An 18730-nucleotide genomic window follows, 5' to 3' on the forward strand; every position below is an offset into this window, starting at 1 on the left:
TTGTACTCACTGACATAGGAGACAGCTTCTGTAAGTAAGGCACAGGACACTGTCAACAAAATGGCAGCCTACAGAATGGGAAAAGAATTTACCAACTCCACATCTGATAGAGGAGTATATCTGTAGTATATAAAGCACTCAAGAAACTGGTTATCAAAAATAAGTAATCCAATTAAAAATGGGGTACAGATCTAAACACAGAATTCTCAATAAAAGAATCTCAAATGGCTGAGAAACACTTAGAGAAATGTTTAATATCCTTAGCTATCAGGGAAATTCAAATCAAAACTACTTTTAGATTCTATCTTACACTTGTCAGAATGGCTAAGACAAATAATAAAAGTGATAGCTCATGCTGGCAAGGATGTGGAGAAAGAGGAACACTCCTCCATTGCTGGTGAAAGTACAAACATGTATAACCACTGTGAAAATCATTATGGTGGTTCCTCAGAAAATTAGGAGTTAATCTCCCTCAAGACCCAGCTATATCACTCTTGGGCATATACCTAAAGGATACTCAATCATACCACAAGGACACTTGTGCAACTATGTTCATTGTGGCTTTATTTATAATAGGCAGAAACTGGAACCAAGCTAGATGTTCCTCAACAGAAGAATGGATAAATAAAACGTGGTACATTTACATAATGTAGTATTACTCAGCTGTGAAAATAGTAACATCATGAAATTTGCAGGCAAATGGATCGGAACTAAAAACAAAAAAAACAAACAACAACAACAAAAAACTCATCCCAAGTGTGGCAGCCCAGACCCAGAAAGACAAACAAAGTATGTGCTCACTCAGAAGTGGATATTAGCTGTAAAGTAAAGAATAACCTTGCTACAATCCACATAGCCAGAGAGGTTAGGTAAAGAGTAAGGCTCTAGGGGTGACATGGACCTCTTGAATAGGGGAAACATAATGGATTTTCAGGTGACCTGGGGGCAGGTGAGGAAGGGAGTGGGAGGTATCAGGTGAGGGATGGAAGAAGAGAGTGGGAAGAGAGATAGTTGGAATTGGAGGGCATTTGGAGGATGGTGTGGAAATCTAATGCAGTGGAAAATTCTTGGAATCTCTGAGGGTGAATCTTGTGAGGTTCCTAGTAACAGAGGATATTGGGACTGTACTGGCCATCTTTCCTAGATAGGCAAGGCTTCCAGTGATGGCCGTGGTTGCATTCTTTTGAGTTGTTGGCTGAGGGTGTCCAGTGGAGATCACCAAACAACCCAGGCTGATGCTAGGACAAGGGATCAATCTCAGAAAACTGACAATGGGGCCCCATTGAAAGGACAGCATCCACAGGGCTAATTGAATATGGAGAGGATGAGCTGGTACATTTGCCCCTATGTTCCTTGGTTTTTTGGAATAGGAAGATACTCTGCAGGCTACAGAAAGAGAAACCCAGATTCCAATCCAGTCACAAACCTTGATTCTACAATCTGTCCTTCCTGCAAGATTTGCTGTGTAGGGAGAACACTGTTGCAGCTGGCTCCTGAATGCCAGCATGTAGTCTGCTCTTGGTCCTTAGCACCTTCTGTTTAACATATGTGAAGCCTGTGTGAGAGTTTAACAAAGTCTATGCAGTCTTGGTTGGGAAAAATCCACCACACTGTGATTGATATTACTTAATCAGGAATTTGCATTGGCATTGTCCCTTGGAAGATAATTAGGATGTTTTGGGGAGAAGGAAATCAAGTTGCTAAAGGTGCAAACTGGAAAACAATATAGAGGCCCTTGGCTAAGGGAAGGTGTCTCAGTCCATGAAAGACTGAGCCCTGTTGCAGCTGGAAACGCTAAAGTCATACTTAGAGTGCCTCTTCCTTCTTTCCACTAAGCAGAGTAAATCCACACCCATAGCAGGGATGGGTCGATGGACACAGAACTTGTGGGAGTGGCTGAACAATGTCTGGTTCAATTTGAGGCCCATGCCATATACTGCCTGGATGGCCAGGAACTGAAGACTGGATAGCCCAAAGACCTAGGGTAGAGCCAAATAAGACTTATCACAAAATCAATGAAATGATTTGTAATGATAATCTATACTAGATTTGTGCCGTTTCCAGTCATCATCAGAAAGGCTTCCTCAGGCAGCAGATGGGAGGAGTGCAGAAACTCACAGACAGACATTATGAGTAGGAAGAATCTAAATTGGACATTTCCATCGGATCCCTCCCCTCAAAGCTCAGGGAACCCCATGGAAGTGGGGGAGGAAAGACTATAGGAGTCAGAGTGTATGAAGGATACCAGGAGGACATGGCTCACTGAATCAACTAAAAAGGTCTCATAGGGGCTCACAGAGACTGAATCAGCAATCACAGGACATGCATGACTCTGCACCAGATCCTCTGTGTATGTGCTATGGCTGTTAGCTTGATGACTTTGTGGGACTCTTAACAGTGGGAGTGGGTGTGTCCTTGACTCTTTGGCCTTCTCTTGGGACTCTTTTCCTCTGATAGGGAAGCCTTGTCCAGCCTCACTATGAGGGCTTTTGCCTTGTTGTACTGTATTTTTTTGTTGTATTTCGTTGTTATATCTTGGAGACCTGCTCCTTTCTGAAGGCAAATGAAAGGGGAGTGGGTGTGGAGGAGAGAGGAGGTGGGCTGAGGGAGTTGGGAGGAGTGAAGGGAGGGGAAACTGGTTGGGATGTATTGTATGAGAGAAGAATCAATTTTCAATAAATAAATAAAAGAAGAGATAAATACAGTCAAAAGGGACAAACAAATGAATAGAAATGAAGACAGATTAAAGAAACTTTGTAACTAATGTGGGAAAAAACAAATGCATGAGTTCTTGATGTGCCAGAACCACTTGAAAAGGGCAAAGGTTTATAAGGTTACTGGGAGAAATAATTGCAGAAAATTTACCAAACCAAGTGTAAGATACAAGTAAGAAATAGGAAATTCAAAGGTAAACGGTCAAGTTTAAGGCCAAATATCCTCTACACATCTTAAAATGAAGTGAAAGAGAAAATGTTTTAAGGCTGCAAGGCAATAAATGTGGGTATTTCGATGCTTCTGAGAGAAGATTCCTTAGAAGAATCCAAATAAGTAAATACGCGATAGGAAATAACCCGAATCCTTGCAACCACCAGCATGAGTTTTCCGTGCCCCATCCACCACTGCTTTCTGTACCCAGAATCCCCATATCTTCCATAAGAATTTAATCTGGTTCCCCCTTCTTGTGCTCCAGGCTTGTTTGCTTCCTCTGCCCACAATGGAGGCACCTGTCCTGTCTGCAACTGCCAATAGGGACCTTCTGTGGAGCATCTACAAATCCACTACATATACATATTCCCCATGTCATTCTCTAGGGTCTAGCAAGGCAAGCATCCCAGACCTCCTAATCCAAGTGTTCTGTGAAACCCTCCAGATCTAGTCTGGGTTCCACAACTTGTTCCTTGGCCTATTCTGGACAGCTCCAACTTGTAGCACACAGCTTCTAGGCTTCCTCCAGAATCCTACAACCATTGTTGCTGCATAATTTGACCAAAACCACTTGCACCAAAGGCAACCTCAAGGCTTTCACCAAAACTCACCTTCCTACAACCTCCAACAGGCAACTTCTGCACTGCCTCTAACATATAAATTGATACCCAGACTTCCTACTGCCTCCTTTAATGTCTAGACTGATTGATTCTGTGTGACCCCCATGAACTCACTCAGTACACAGAGCCCTCACAATCTCTTCTGGGGCCCAACACGGGACCAATATGCTTTGCTCTAGCCTAATATAACCACCCATGCTTATGCTGCAAACAAGTTCTATACTTCAAGTAGGACCCTTCCTAACTTGATTTCAAGAGAGTCCCACATTCTTTACCCAGTCTAACCAATCTTGCCTGCCTGCCAGCCAGTTCTGGGCTGCAAATAGGACACACCCTATCTGCAATCACCTACAAGTTCCTTTTGGACTACTTCCACAACCACACTTGGTAATACACTTCCTATATCCTCCTTCAGGTTATAGACTGAGCTGTTTGGCATGGTCTTTACCACTCCACTTGGTACACAGACTCCCTAGATCCTCCACCAAGGTGTTGCATAGGCCTCATATTCCACACCCCAGCCTAGTCTGAACATTCAGCCTTTACAGAAAAATATCTATGTTTATTCAAGGACCCCCCCTACCTGCAACCAACCACAAGTCCCTCTGCATTGACTCCACCACCACACTAGTTTCACAGACATCCTAGTGCCTCTTCCAGGGTCAAGTAGGTGAGTTCCCTTAAACTGCCCATCAACCCCTTTTCTGCAATCTTCCAGATTCAGGCAAGTCCCACAATCAGTGCACTGTCATATTCGGGAGCCCTGTACCTGCCCAGCAGCCATCATCAAGGCTCTTACAGGGTCCCACATCCTTGCATTTGCCTAGTCTGCCCACCACTGCTAGGGCTCGAAATAAGTTCTAGGCCTCAGTGAGGACCTGTCCTACCTGCAACCACCAATAGGACCCTTATGAACAACATGCACCACCCCACTGAGTACCAAGACTCTGATATAATGCTCCAGGTTATACCATTGGTCCCATATCATATGCACCTCCATAATCTGACCACCCATGAATGTACCACAACGAAACTCTAGGTTTCCACCTGTACCTGCCCTACTTGCAACTAGCCACAAGTCCCTTCTGCACAGCTACCTCAGTAGATACTTAGACTTTCCATATCCTCCTATGGTCGATTACTGTGTGTTCCCTAAATCCCCCACATCCATTCATTTTCTTCAACAACCAGATCTAACACGGGTTGCACACCAAGTACCCTGGCCTAGTTTGGCCACCCCAGCCTGAACAGCCAACATCTAGCCTTACAGGGTCTCAAATCTTTTTTATCAGCCTAGTCTGAAGAATCTAGCCTGTTCTACAGATGAGCTCTAAGTTTCAGCCACTACCTACCTTACCTGAATCCACCAAAAGGACCTTTCTGGGCAGATTCGACCAGCCACACTAAGGTAACCACACTTCTTAACCTGCTATACTCTCACAAGTGTCAAGCCTAGTGAGTTCCTGATTCAGCCCAAGTCCCACAATCAGCAAGTGAATGACCTCCCCATCTGCTCCTTTTCTGTAACCTGGTAGATGTAACCCTTGTCCTATATCCTTTGCCTGGTCTAGTATGACCAGCCCAAAGCTCTAGGCTTTGACCAGGATACCCCCTACCTGACACCATGTAGTAGCACCATGCCACTAAATGTTGAGACTCTCCATGTTCTTCCAGGTTCTAGCAAGGGACCCATATCCTGTGCCCTCACCTAGAATGACCAATCTTGCCAAAGAGGAGCAAATTAGCTCTAGGTTTCATGTAGAACCTATGCTAACTGCAACCACCTACAGATCTCTCCCATGAAGCCCTCACCAAACCATTAGGTACCCAAGTGTTCATTTGGGATCTTTCCTGGTGAGTACCTCTGTTCCTAATCCAAACAATTTTTCATAAAGATCTAGGTAAGCATCCCAGACCTACTAATCCCAGTGTTCTCTGAAACCCTCCAGATCTAGTCTGGGTCTCACAACCATTGATTTAGCCTAGTCTGGTCAGGTTCACCTGCACAGAAGCCAACATTTATACTTATGCAGTATCCCACACCTTTTTCCTAGTGGGACTATTAAGGCCTGTACCCTGGGCATTAGGCAGGACTGCCCTACCTCCCACCCAATGGTCCCTTCTGTGCACCCTCTGCCACTGCACTTGTTACCCAGACTTTCCATGTCCTCCTGACCAGTTTAGCTTAGTCTGTACCTCTCCCCTCCCTACCTAAGATTTTCACCAAACCCAACAGATTTAGTCCAGGCCCCAAACCATTGCCATGGCCAAATGATGCCAACTATGCTTGCTCAGCAGCCACATTCTTGGCTTCCCCAGGGCCCCACATCTTTGCCTCTGCCTATTTTATCAATAACAAGTGTACTTCAGAAGAGCTCTAGGCTTCTAGCAGGGCTCATTCTAACCTGCAGACACCCACACCTGGAGAAGCACAGATCGTGTCCCTCCAGAAGAGGGAGTGATCCCAGATAACAACCATTGGCATTTACAACATGGCACTGGGAGGAAGCTACAGAGGCAAGGCTTCAAGTGTTTACTAAGAATATCAATTGGCTGCGCAAACTCACACATGATGAGGTTATCATACTCCCAGATGTTTCCCAAGAGGGAATAGGAAACTAGATACATAATAGGAATACCTTTAAAAGTATTGTGTAATACTATTTCCACCCTGCACTTTTCTGATTTAAGAGAGCGTTACTGTTATACAATAAACGAGATCTGGCTTGACTTGATGGCCTGTCGCATCTGATTGTCTCTGGGTTTCAGGGAGGATTCAGGATGTGCTAACACTGCACTCTCCGGCATTGACCGAGGGACCCCTACAGACCCCAAATCCCAAAAAACATTCTAGGTACCCTTTATCGTAATACTGGATGATGAGAATGACCACATCATAGTCCAGGGTCTAAACTGAACCGTCTGTTTGACAACATATCCTCCTTAAAGATCTAGCCTGGTGAAATCCCTTGACCTCTACATATACCTCTTTTCTGCAACCCTCCAGTTATAGTTCAGATCCCCCATCAGCTGATCTCTAGGCTTACTAAGCATTCCACATCTTCTGTCCTGGCTTAGTCTAACTCAGCTGTAACTACATCCATGCTCTAGGCTCTAACCAGGACTTACTTACCTGCAACAAACCACCAGTATTTACCATGATGCTTCCACAATGCTCCTGAATAACCAGGTTCCCCTATCTTGACCCCTATTATGTGGCCCCCATCAACTGCATTGTAATCCAGACCCTGAATGTTCCTCCATTGTCTAGTCTGTACTCAACTGCCCGTGTTCCAACCTAGTCTGACTCCAACACCATACTTTTGCTGCAGCAAAAAAACTAGACTTCTGGCAGGACTCACCCTACATATAACCACCCAGGTTCCTCCTGTTGTTTTCCATAGTATCGCTCAGCACCTAGACTTACCTTGCTCTATATCAGGTGTGCTCTGATCCCTTCATTATGACCCAAGCAGTATTTTGTGTTCAGACTACACAGGACTTCATTCACAGTCTAAAACATGTTAATATCCAGTGACAATGACAAGATGAAATACCCTCTCCTGGGATACATCCAAGCTCTAGGATATATCCAGGACACCCTACCTGTGATCACCCACAGACACCTACTGGGATGCATCCATCAACTCACTCGAAATATACTTGTCAAAGTTCTACTATGGGTCCCATATCCCATGCTCCAACCTTGAGAATACAATACCAAAGGTCAAGGATTTCACCAACACCTGTCTTCCCTGTAAACCCCACAGGTAGCCTTCCTCTACTCCCTTATTTGGTACCAATATTTCCAATGTCCTCTTTAAGAGCAAGGACAATGACTGCCCTTGGTGTTCCCACCAAAACTTTCTGTAACCCAATAGATGTAGCCCTTGTCCCAAGACATTCTCATAGTCCTACTATGTCCACCCCCAATGGAAAAGGAGCCAAGGAATAGGTTTCCACCAAACCAATCATAAGTTCCTTCTGTTTCCCTTAACCATGTCCCTCCTCACCTATTTGTGATAGCTATTCTTAATTATCAACTAACTACATCTGATTTTACCTAAAAATCCAAGTCAATGAGCACAACTATGGATCATATGAGGTAGCAAGTCCCACCTTAAATCCAGATAACTTTATGTGGGAAAACTTACCTATGGTGTGGGGTAGAATTAGTTGTGGTTGCCTAGGTAAAAGACAGGGAAGAAAGAAATTATTGCTCTTTTCCTGCTTGCACCTGCTCTTGAGACACTGGCATTAGAGCCTACTCAGGGATTTTAGTTAACAGGATTATTTGAGGTTGGAAGCCCCACCTTAAATCCAGATCACTTTAGGTGGGAAAACTTACCTATGGTATGGGGTAGAATTGGGCGTGGCTACCTAGGCAAAAGACATGGAAGAAAGAAATTATTGCTCTTTTCCTGCTTTCCCATGCTCTTGATTCACTGGCATTAGAGTCTACTTATTTGGGGTTTAGATGCCTACTGAAGACCAGCTGAAACCATCAAGCCGGTAGAATGAACATCTCCTGGATTCCTGGAACTTCCATTGTAGAGAGCGGTTTTTGGACTAGTCGGATTACAGCCTGTAAGCCTCTCTAATAATTCCCATACATACTCATTTTATGAGTTATGTTCTCTAGAGAACCCAGGCAATATACCTTTCTTCCCACCTTTACCTGCAAGGTCCACTCTGACACTTTCTGTGGGGCTGCAATTAACTGACATGGTATGTAGACACACAAGGCCTCCTCTGGGGTCAACCTGTTTGATTCCGTGAACTTCCCCACTGAAGCCTTCATGTAATGTGCAGGTTCTACCCATGTCCCACCTTCAGTGTCTTGATCTAGTCTGGCCACCTAACCTGAGTGATAGCAATACCTAGGCTTCCACATGTTTGCAACATATTTTCACTAACCTACGCTGGCCACATCCACTATTGTCTCAGAGAAGCTCTAGCCTAAATCTGGGATGGCCCTACCTGCAACTTGCCTCGTGTCTGTTATTTATTTATCTCCATCAACCCAGTTCTTACTCCAAATTCCCATATCCTCTCCCAGGTCGTAATGTATATCCTACCTTCAACATCCAAGGTTTTTTCCTGCTACTATATTTAGTCTTGATCCCATATCCAGGTCCATGGAATATGTGACTGTCCCTCTCTGTGCAACAGAGACCCGTAGACTTCACCCAGGCTCATATAATTTACTCATTAGCACTCTGACCAACACTGCCTACACTGAGGCCAATCTCTAGGATTTTACCAGTACCTGACTTACCTGCAAGCACCAATGGGCCTCCTTGTTAAAGTCTCCATCCCCATACAATGGACACAGACTCCCCATGTTATTCTACATATTCTATTATGGTTCCCACAGCCCCAGATCCTTCAAACTCTGCCAGCAAAGTCAAGCTCTAGGCCTCAACTGTGAAATGCCTTACCTGTAAACAGTCACAGATGCTCCTAAAGAAGGTTCCTCTGTACCAATATCTATCCACCTCCACACCTCTCCACTAGACTTGAGCCCAGTGAGTTTCCTTGACTTCAGAATCCATGACATTCTTAGAACATTCTAGCCTTTGTGATGCATCCACAGTCATAGCCTAGTCTGACCATACCCTGACCTCTCAGCAGTTAAACTCTAGACTTTGTCCATACCTACTCTAGCTGCAACCACATACAGACATATTTTGTTCCTTTTCTCTCAGTTCATTTTCCCCCTAGACTTACCACACCCTCTAGAATATAGCCTTGTCCCTTCTGTGTAACTTCCATGAATATATTTAGTACCCAGAAACCCCAAGACCTCCTCCTCTGACCAGATCTTTTAGACACAAACAGTTGAATGAAACAGGGAAATCAAGTCAATATAGGAAAATAGCTAAAGACCTCTCAATCTGGATACTCTCCTTAAGAAATAAACTAAATAGAGAGCCATGAGGAGAGACTCACAGAGTGAGGGAATAACCAACTTAGCAAAATCAAAACACATAAAAGGAGAACAACATATCAGTTACTGAAAAATTCATAGGAGCATAAGGACTTAAGTTGAGTCTATCCCCCTAAACAAGAAAATCTCAAATAAATGGATGAAAATAGGAACCAAACTGAGAAAAAATTAGTTGTAGTGCTTTGAATGAGAGTGTTCTTTGTAGCTTTGTCAGTTGAATATTTGTTTCACAGTTGGTGGCCCATTTTGTCAGTTTTAGGAGATGAGGACTTGCTGGAGGAAGTATGTTACTGAGGGCATGTTTTCAGAGCTAAAATAACACCTGCCATTTTTTTGTTGTTGTTTTTCCTAACTGCTTCACTGTGCTTCTGTTTCAAAATAAGAGCTCTCAGCTTCCAGCTGTTACTCTGTTTCCTGTTGCCTATTGTCATGCCTCCCAGCCATGATGGACTTTCAGACCACAAACCCAAATGAACTTTCACTTCTGTAACTTGTGTGGGTACTGGTGTTTTATCACTAGTGCTCAATGAATCCTGAAGCTATGCATTGGCACATTCTGGACAAGCTCTAATTCACTGCTTTGTATCCAATTGTTTTACAACCTCAATTGTGGTTGAGCCTGATCCTTTCTGTGTGGCAACCCAGCTTGCCTGCCCAATCAACGTACTCAACAAAAAGGCTCTTCATATACTCAGATGAGGTCCATCAGGAGACTCAATGAGCACTTTTGGAGTCCCATCCAAGCCTTTCCCACAACTGGACAGATCTGGCCTGGTCTCAAACCAACAGGTCCTAAAACCTGGGTCTCACAGCCTGAGCTGGTCATGATTAACTGTACATCAGGTAACATCTGTACTTTAAGGTTCCATATCCTTTGCTGTAGCCTTATGAGAACACCATGGATTTCCTGCAGACAAATTCTAGGTTTTACACAGGACCTGTCCTACAAGCAACTACACACAGGTTCCTTTGAGGCAGCATTCATAAAGCCACTTGTTACAAAGACTCTCCTTGCCATCCAGTAGTGTGTAGACAGGTAAGTAGACCTGACCTCACCATCGAAGCCCATTAATATCTTTCCATTAAATGGAAGATGTATTACAGATCATAAAACTATTTTCTTGGCCTAGTATGCCCCTCACACCATACCGACACAGCAGTCATAACCAGACATTGTCAGTGAAGCAAATATTTTGTAGCAGCCTAGTATGACCATCTGAGACTTTACTGTTCCCCAGCTGCAGGTTTTGTCTAGGATTCAACTTACCTGCATCTATCCACAGGTACATTGTGGGCTTCCTCCACCATGCTACTTAGTACCCAGACTTCCTATCCCAGCTTCCGTCATCTAGCACAACCCCTTCTGTGTGGCCATTAATGCTCAGTACACAGATTTATCACAGTTGTCTCCAAAGTCCTATCCCACATTCTTTGCCTAGCCTACTCTAACAACTCTTACCTGTGCTTGCAAACAAGCTCTGTGCATCATAAAGGACCCATCCTAAATGTAAACATAATTAGGTCCCTTCTACCCAAAATTCATAATCCCTTTAGGTACCCAGACTTCCCAAGTCCACCTCCAGGGACTAGTTTGCTGTGTACCCTTGGCATCCCCGTCAAGCCTTTTTCCTACAGTCAGTGCCATGGTGTAATCTGTCCAGTCCTCCCTGCACAGCAGCTGACCTCTAGGCTTCCTAAGGGTTCTACATCTTCTATCCTGGCTCAGTCTGACTAACTCAGCTATAACTACCTACAAGCTCTAGGCTCTAACCAGGACTTACTTACCTGCAATAACCCACCAGTACTTACCATGATGCTTCCACAATGCTCCTGAATAACCAGGTTACCCACCACCATATGCAGGGTCTCTCCTGACCCCTATTATGTGCCCCCATCAAATGCGTTGTTGTCCAGACCATGAATGTTCCTCCATTGCCTAGTCTGTACTTGACTTCCTGTGTTCCAACCTAGTCTGACTCCAACACCATACTTGTGCTACATCAAAAAATTAGACTTCTGGCAGGACTCACCCTACATGAAACCACCCAGTTTCCTCCTGTTTTTTTTCCATCATATCTCTCAACACCTAGAATTACCTTGCCCTATATCAGGTGTGCTCTCATCCCTTCAGTATGACCCAAGCGGTATTTTGTGTTCAAACTACACAGGACTTCATTCACAGTCTAACACATGTTAACATCCAGTGACAAGGACAGGGACAAGATGAAATACCCTCTCCTGGGATACATCCAAGCTCTAGGATATATCAATGACACCCTACCTGTGATCACCCACAGACCCCTTCTGGGATGCAACCATCAACTCACTCGAAATATACTTGTCTAGGGTCTACTATGGGTCCCATATCCCATGCTCCAACCTTGAGAATACCATACCAAAAGTCAAGGATTTCACCAACACCTGTTTTCCCTGTAAAGCCCACAGGTAGCCTTCCTCCACTCCCTCATTAAGTACCAATATTTCCCATGTCTTCTTGAAGAGCAAGGACAATGATTGCCCTTGGTGATCCCACCAAACCTCTCTGTAAACCAATACATTTTGACCTTGTCACAAGTCCTTCTAATAGTCCTACTATGTCCATCATCCATGGCAAAGCAGCCAAGGACTAGGTTTCCAACAAACTAGCCATAAATTCCTTATGTTTTCATTAACAATGCCACCCAGTACCTATTTGTGATTAATAATCTTGATTATCAACTAACTACATTGATATTCCCTAAAAATCCAAGTCACTGAGCACAACTATGGATCATATGAGGTAGCAAGTCCCACCTTAAATCCAGATCACTTTATGTGGGAGGATTTACCTATGGTGTGGGGTAGAATTAGTTGTGGTTGCCTAGGTAAAAGACAGGGAAAATAGAAATTATTGCTCTTTTCCTGCTTGCACATGCTCTTGAGTCGCTGGCATTAGAGCCTACACAGGGATTTTAGTTAACTGGATTATTTGAGGTTGGAAGCCCCACCTTAAATCCAGATCACTTTAAGTGTGAAGACTTACCTATGGTGTGGGGGAGAATTGGGTGTCGCTGCCTAGGTAAAAGACAAGGAAGAAAGAAATTATTTCTCTTTTCCTGCTTTCCCATGCTGTTGATTTACTGGCGTTAGAACCTACTTCTTTGAGATTTTACATGCCTACTGAAGACAATCTGAAACAATCAGACCTGTAGAACGAACATCTCCTGGGTTCCTGGACCTTCCATTGTAGACATCTATTATTAGATATAACGATATTCGATGCTATATTGGGAAAACAATATATTTATTTACCAGAGAGAGAGAGAGAGAGAGAGAGAGAGAGAGAGAGAGAGAGAGAGAGAGAGAGAGAGAGAGAGAGAGAGAGAGAGAGAGTCGCACAGACCATGAGTTAGAAGCATGGCTGGCTTCCAGGAGAAAAAGGGTATCCCCTTTTCCTTTAACTTCCTTTTATCTCTACCTTGACCCCGCCCTGTTGGGCGGATAGCTTTGTGGGGTTCACTCCTACAATTTGACTAGTTGGATTGTAGCCTGTAAGCCACTCTAATAAATCCCACACATACTCATTTTATTAATTATATTCTCGAGAGGACCCAGACAATATACCATCCTTCCCATCTTTCCTTCAGGGTCCACCCTGACATGTTCTGTGGGGCTGCATTAAGTGACATGGTATGCAGACACACAAGGCCTCCTCTGGGTCAGCTAGGTTGGTTCCTTGGACTTCCCCACTGAAGCCTTCATGTAACCTGCAAGTTCTAACCTGGTCCCACATTCAGTGTCCTAATCTAGTCTGGCCACCTAACCTGTGTGATAGCCAATATCTAGGCTTCCATATCTTTGCACTAACCTAGGATGACCACATCCACCATTGTCTCAGAGAAGCTCTTGCCTTCATCTGGGATGCCCTACCTACAACGTGCCTCATGTCTGTTGACTGTTTTTCTCCGCCATCTCAGTTGGTACTCTGAATTCCCATGTCCTCTTCCAGGTTGTAATATGTATGTCCTTACATTAACATCCAAGGTTATTTCCTGCTACCATATCTAGTTGATGCTATAACTTGTGCCTTGGTCTAATATGACTCACACTGTCTGTGCAACAGAGACCCGTAGGCTTCAGCCGGGTTCATATAATTTACACTGTTAGTAGTCTGACCAATACAGCCTACACTGAGGCCAATCTCTAGGATTCTACCACTATGAGACTTACCTGCAACCACCAATGGGTCTCCTTGGTACTGTCTCTATCCCCATACAATGGACACAGAGTCCCCATGTTATTTCCCGTGTTTTATCATGGGTCCCACAGCCCCACCTACATCAAACTCTGTCAGCCCAGCCAAGGTCTAGGCCTCACCCATGAAATGCCCTACCTATAACCAGTCACAGACGCTCCTAAAGAAGGTTCCTGTGTACCAATATCAATCCACCTCCACACTGCTCCTCTAGTCTTGAGCCTAGTGAGTTTCCTTGACTTCAGAATCCAGGACATTCTTAGAACACTCTAGCCTTTGTGATGCATCCACACTCATAGCCTTGTCTGACCACACCCTGACCTCTCAGCAGTTAAGCTCCTACTTAGCTGCAATCACAGAGACACATATTTTGCCCTTTTTCCCTCAGTTCACTTTTCCCCCTAGATTTAGCTGATCCTCTAGAATGTAGCCTGGTCCCTTCGGTGTAACTTCTATGAATATATTTAGTACCCAGACACCCCAAGACCTCCTCCTCTGACCAGATCTTGCAGACACGAACACACAGTGGTATGAAACAGGGAAACCAATTCAAGATAGGAAACTAGCTAAAGGTCTCTCAATCTGGATTCTCTCCTCAAAGAATAAACTCACTAGGGAGGCACAGGGAGAGACACACAGAGAGAGGGAACAACCAAATCAGTAACCCCAAATAGGCAAAAGGAGAAAAATAAAGCAGTTATTGAAGAAATTCACAGGAGCATAAGGACTTATGTTGAAAGTGTCTATCCCCTAAACATGAAAATCTCAAATAAATGGATGAAAATAGGAACCAAACTGAGAAAATGTCAGTTTTACTGGTTGGAATGAGAGTGTCTTTCGTAGATTCCCATACTTGAATATTTGTTTCACAGTTGTTGTCCCCTTTGGACAGTTTTAGGAGATGAGGTCTTGCTGGATGAAGTATTTTACTGAGGGAAGGTTTTCAGAGCTAACATACTAGTGCAAATTTTTTTCCTACCTGCTTTACTGTGCTTGTGGTTCAAGATAAGAGTCTTAGCTTCCTGCTGTTACTCTGTTACCTGTTGCATACTGTCATGCCTCCAGACATGATGGATTTTCAGCATCTGGGACCACAAACCCAAATGAACTTTCACTTCTGTAACTTGGGTTGATACTGGTCTTTTATCACCAGTGATCAAGAAATTCCACAGAAAACAACGCTGCAGTATGTAAGAGCCATTGGGACTCATATGAACTCATAGAGAATGAAGCATCATGCACAGGGCCTTCACTGGTCTGTACCTGGTCCTCTGCATTTAAAGTATGTTTTCCAGATTAATGTGTTTATGTAATACATGGGTGTGCAAACTCATAATTCTATGACTCTGTAACTTTTCTTGGGCTCTTTTCCTCCTATTTGTTTTGTATATCTTTGAGGTAATAGGTTTTGTTTCATACCACAGTATTTTATTTCCCATATTTTATTTAATTAATTAGGTAGTTAGTTACTTATTCAGTTAGTTAGGCAAAGAGTTAGTTAGTTAGCTAGTCAGTTATTTAGTTAAAAATGAGCCAGTAGTGTAAAGGTTAACAATTGAACTTTCATTTCTACAGCCAGGGTAAGGGAAAGGCATTTTTCTTCAATGGAATAACTCTGGGTATGTCAATCATTCCAGGGTAGGGCTCATAAATAAGAATTAGTTGATAACAAATATAGATCTGAAGTTTCTGTGTGGGATTTTTTCATTATAGATGTTGTTGTAACTGCAGTTTTATTTTTGGTATGCTGTGTTTTTTTTCTCTTGGTTTGGGGGATTTTTGTTGTATTGCTTTTTTGTTGATTTTTAAAGGAAGTGCAAATGGTGGGGTTATCAGAGAGGAATAAAGGATCTGGATGAACTTGAGGAAGATGAAGAATAAGATCAAACTACATTTAATTTAAAATGTTTTAAATGATGAAAAAATAAAAATGAAGCCCACAACTAAATTTGCAAAAATAGAGAAAACATAATTTTAGGATTACATTAAAATCAGAAACTGTGAAAAAAATGTGGAAAGATGTCCATTTTCTCCATTCCAGTTCACACAGGGCTCATAAGTACCCTTCTGGGGTTCATCAACATTATGAAAGAATGCAGGTTTGGGTTCCTGGACAACACTGAGGCGCATTGTCCTTTGGAGATAAAAGATTAGAATTATTAATGCCATAAGCAGACAGATGGGATCATGAAGGAGGTTCTGGGACAAGATATTGCTCATGAAGTAGACAGGGGCCACTTGTTATACACTTCAGAGGAAGGAAGGAAGTTCCTTGCTCTGTGACTGATGAGCTGGCTATCATGCACAATTGTAGCTAGGCTGGCTATTTTTCTGGTTGGCAAGGGAAAGGAAAGTGATCTTACATTTTAGTTAATCAAAGCATGACTTTTAAGATGGAAGAAGAGGGTATGGAATAGGGGCACATTTAGCTACTGTTTTGCCATCACACAGAATATGCTATTCATAGCCCCAACCATCTTGGAGCCTAATAGTGTAGAGTCTCAATGCAGCTGCAGATGTGAGTGGACACAGCAGCACCTGATCTGTGCTCTAAGATTATGATAGCTTCTTTAGAATCTTTCATACTTGCAATGTCTCAATAGCCTTTTCCCTTATTACTGTTGTTATTCTTTTAAAAATGTCATTAGTCTGATATGTCCTGTCTAAATAATGCATATTGTTAATCCATCTTGTGTATGGCCAAATTAGTAGGGTATCAAAGCTCTAAAAGAACTGATTCTCCTTTTCCTAATAGTCATCAACTATCAATAAGTTCTCAGTTATTGATTTCCCTAGCTCATATGCCCAGTACAATAGTATGTGTGTGTCAGGGTTGACTGGTTTGATCTTGGGTAGTCAAATACAACAGCAAAGATCTCATCAATGACATACTCATGCCATGTTCAGAAGACACTGTTTCACCCTGATCCTTCCTAACCTCTAGTTCTGACAAGATTTCTGGCCTCTATTCTATCATGTTCCCAGAGCCTTCATGAGAGGGAGTGTGATATAATTGTCACCTTTATGGCTAAATACACCAGACACATGTCATTTTGATCAGTTGTGAGTCTCCATATTGACTGTAGTCCAATACAAGAAGAAGCTTCCTTGATGCAGACTGAGAGCTACACTAACATAGGGATATCAAAATACATAATTAGAAGGCACCGTGTCATTATGCTCATTTAACAAAATAATTGTAATAAGTCTCATGTTAGTCCTATGGTTTCCTTAGCCATGGTCTCTTTGTCAGGTTTATTGTAATAGCGATGGGATTCCACCTGTGTAGTGGGCCTTAAACCTAAAAAGAAAGGGGCCAGCCTTTAATCCCAGCACTCGGGAGGCAGAGGCAGGTGGATCTCTGTGAGTTCGAGGCCAGCCTGGTCTAAAAGAGTTAGTTCCAGGACAGCCTCCAAAGCCACAGAGAAACCCTGTTTCGAAAAACCAAAAAAAAAAAAAAAAAGAAAGGGGCCAGTTACCTCCATGACATTCATGTAAGTATTGTACACATGACCACATTTTCCCCATGGGCATCATTGTTTTTACTTGCAGGATTCACATCTGGATACAGCTATGATTGTCCTTTCTCACCCAGATCTTGGCATAGCTCCCTTTGAATCTATCAAACTAAAGATCAGGAAGTAAGCTTATGGGAAGTTACCAGATTGACTTTTTCATGTATTGTGATCAAAGCTGTGATGCCCTCCTCAATGGGGTCTTACTATCAAGTTCAGGCTGCATGCAGCTACCCAGAGGCCACTTCTGGAACACCTTCACCACCTTATTCTGTCCCCAGACATCCTATTTCAGCCTCCAGTGTCTTTCATTATTCTGGCACCACCCAGCCCTGCATAGAGTCCACCCATTCATAATTAAAAACCATACTCTAGGCAGAACATGTCTGCCCTTTCTGACACCATTCATAGGTGCTTTCTGTGATGTGCCCATCACCTCAGTAGGACCTCAGACTTCTGTCCTCTTCCAGGTTTGATCCCAGTGGATTCCACCCATATCACTATGCATTCTTTTTCTTCAAGTCCCCAGATCTAACCTGGATCCCACAAGCAGCACCCTAGCCTAGCTAGGTCACCAACAGTAGCCAACATCTAGGCCTCTTCAAGGTAACACTTCCTTTTTATTAGCCTAGACTGAATACCAAGGCCTGTTCTTCAGGCAAGTTCTAGGCTTCAGGCACGAAATCCCAACCTGAAGCCTCCTACAGGGCCCTTCTGAGCAGACTCTACAACCCACTTTTTACCTTCAGTTCTCATGTCATCCTCCAGTGTCTAGCAGGGTAAGTTCCCTTGACCACACCTTTATGCCTGTTTGAAACCTACCATATCTAAGCCTGGTTTCCACATCCAGAATCATGGTCTACTCTGGCCAGCCATGTTTGTATAAGACACACTTCCTAGGCGTCCCCAGGGTCAAACATCTTTGGTACTAGCATAGCCAAAACACCCCTGACTGAGTCAGTGAGAAGCTCTAAGCTTAACCAAAACCTGCATTCCCTAGATTCACCTACAGTTCCCTTCTGTGAAGCCTCTGCCACCACATTAGGCACCCAGACTTCCCATGTAATTGTCTAGGGTATGGCTTGACCTTGACCTCCTCATCCATACCTTTTCTCAATCATACCAGATCTAGACCCTATCCCACAGCTTTTTCCTCTGCTAAATATGACCACAAAAGATTGTATTACAGCCAAGCTCTAGGATTTGATTAACACATGGCCTACCTGCATCTATGCATAGGAAACCTTTGGACAAGCTCTGAATCACTGCTTTGCACGCAATTGTTCTACAACCACCATGAAGTTCTAACCTGATCCTTTCTCTGTGACAACCCACCCTCCACTGTCCAATCAACCTCCTCAATATACAGACTCTTAATATACCCCTCCAAGGTCCATCAGGTGACCCAATGAGCACTCCAGTCCTCCCTTCCAAACCTTTCACACCACCGACCTGATGTGGCCTTGGTTCACAACCAGTGGGTCCT

At 43.5% G+C, this 18730-nt stretch overlaps 1 long non-coding RNA gene across 1 annotated transcript; it reads right to left on the reverse strand.

The window, feature by feature from the left end:
* Positions 1 to 7698: 7698 nt before the first annotated feature.
* Positions 7699 to 13959, reverse strand: LOC121138700. Its single transcript, XR_005875574.1, has 4 exons — positions 13868 to 13959; positions 12518 to 12549; positions 7894 to 7925; positions 7699 to 7731 (listed from the first exon to the last, which is right to left on the reverse strand). It is a non-coding gene; the product is annotated as an uncharacterized LOC121138700 (long non-coding RNA).
* Positions 13960 to 18730: the final 4771 nt, after the last annotated feature.

This window comes from Mesocricetus auratus, unplaced genomic scaffold (genome assembly GCF_017639785.1).
Source record: "Mesocricetus auratus isolate SY011 unplaced genomic scaffold, BCM_Maur_2.0 contig_6579_pilon_obj, whole genome shotgun sequence".
Taxonomy (NCBI): Eukaryota; Metazoa; Chordata; class Mammalia; order Rodentia; family Cricetidae; genus Mesocricetus; species Mesocricetus auratus.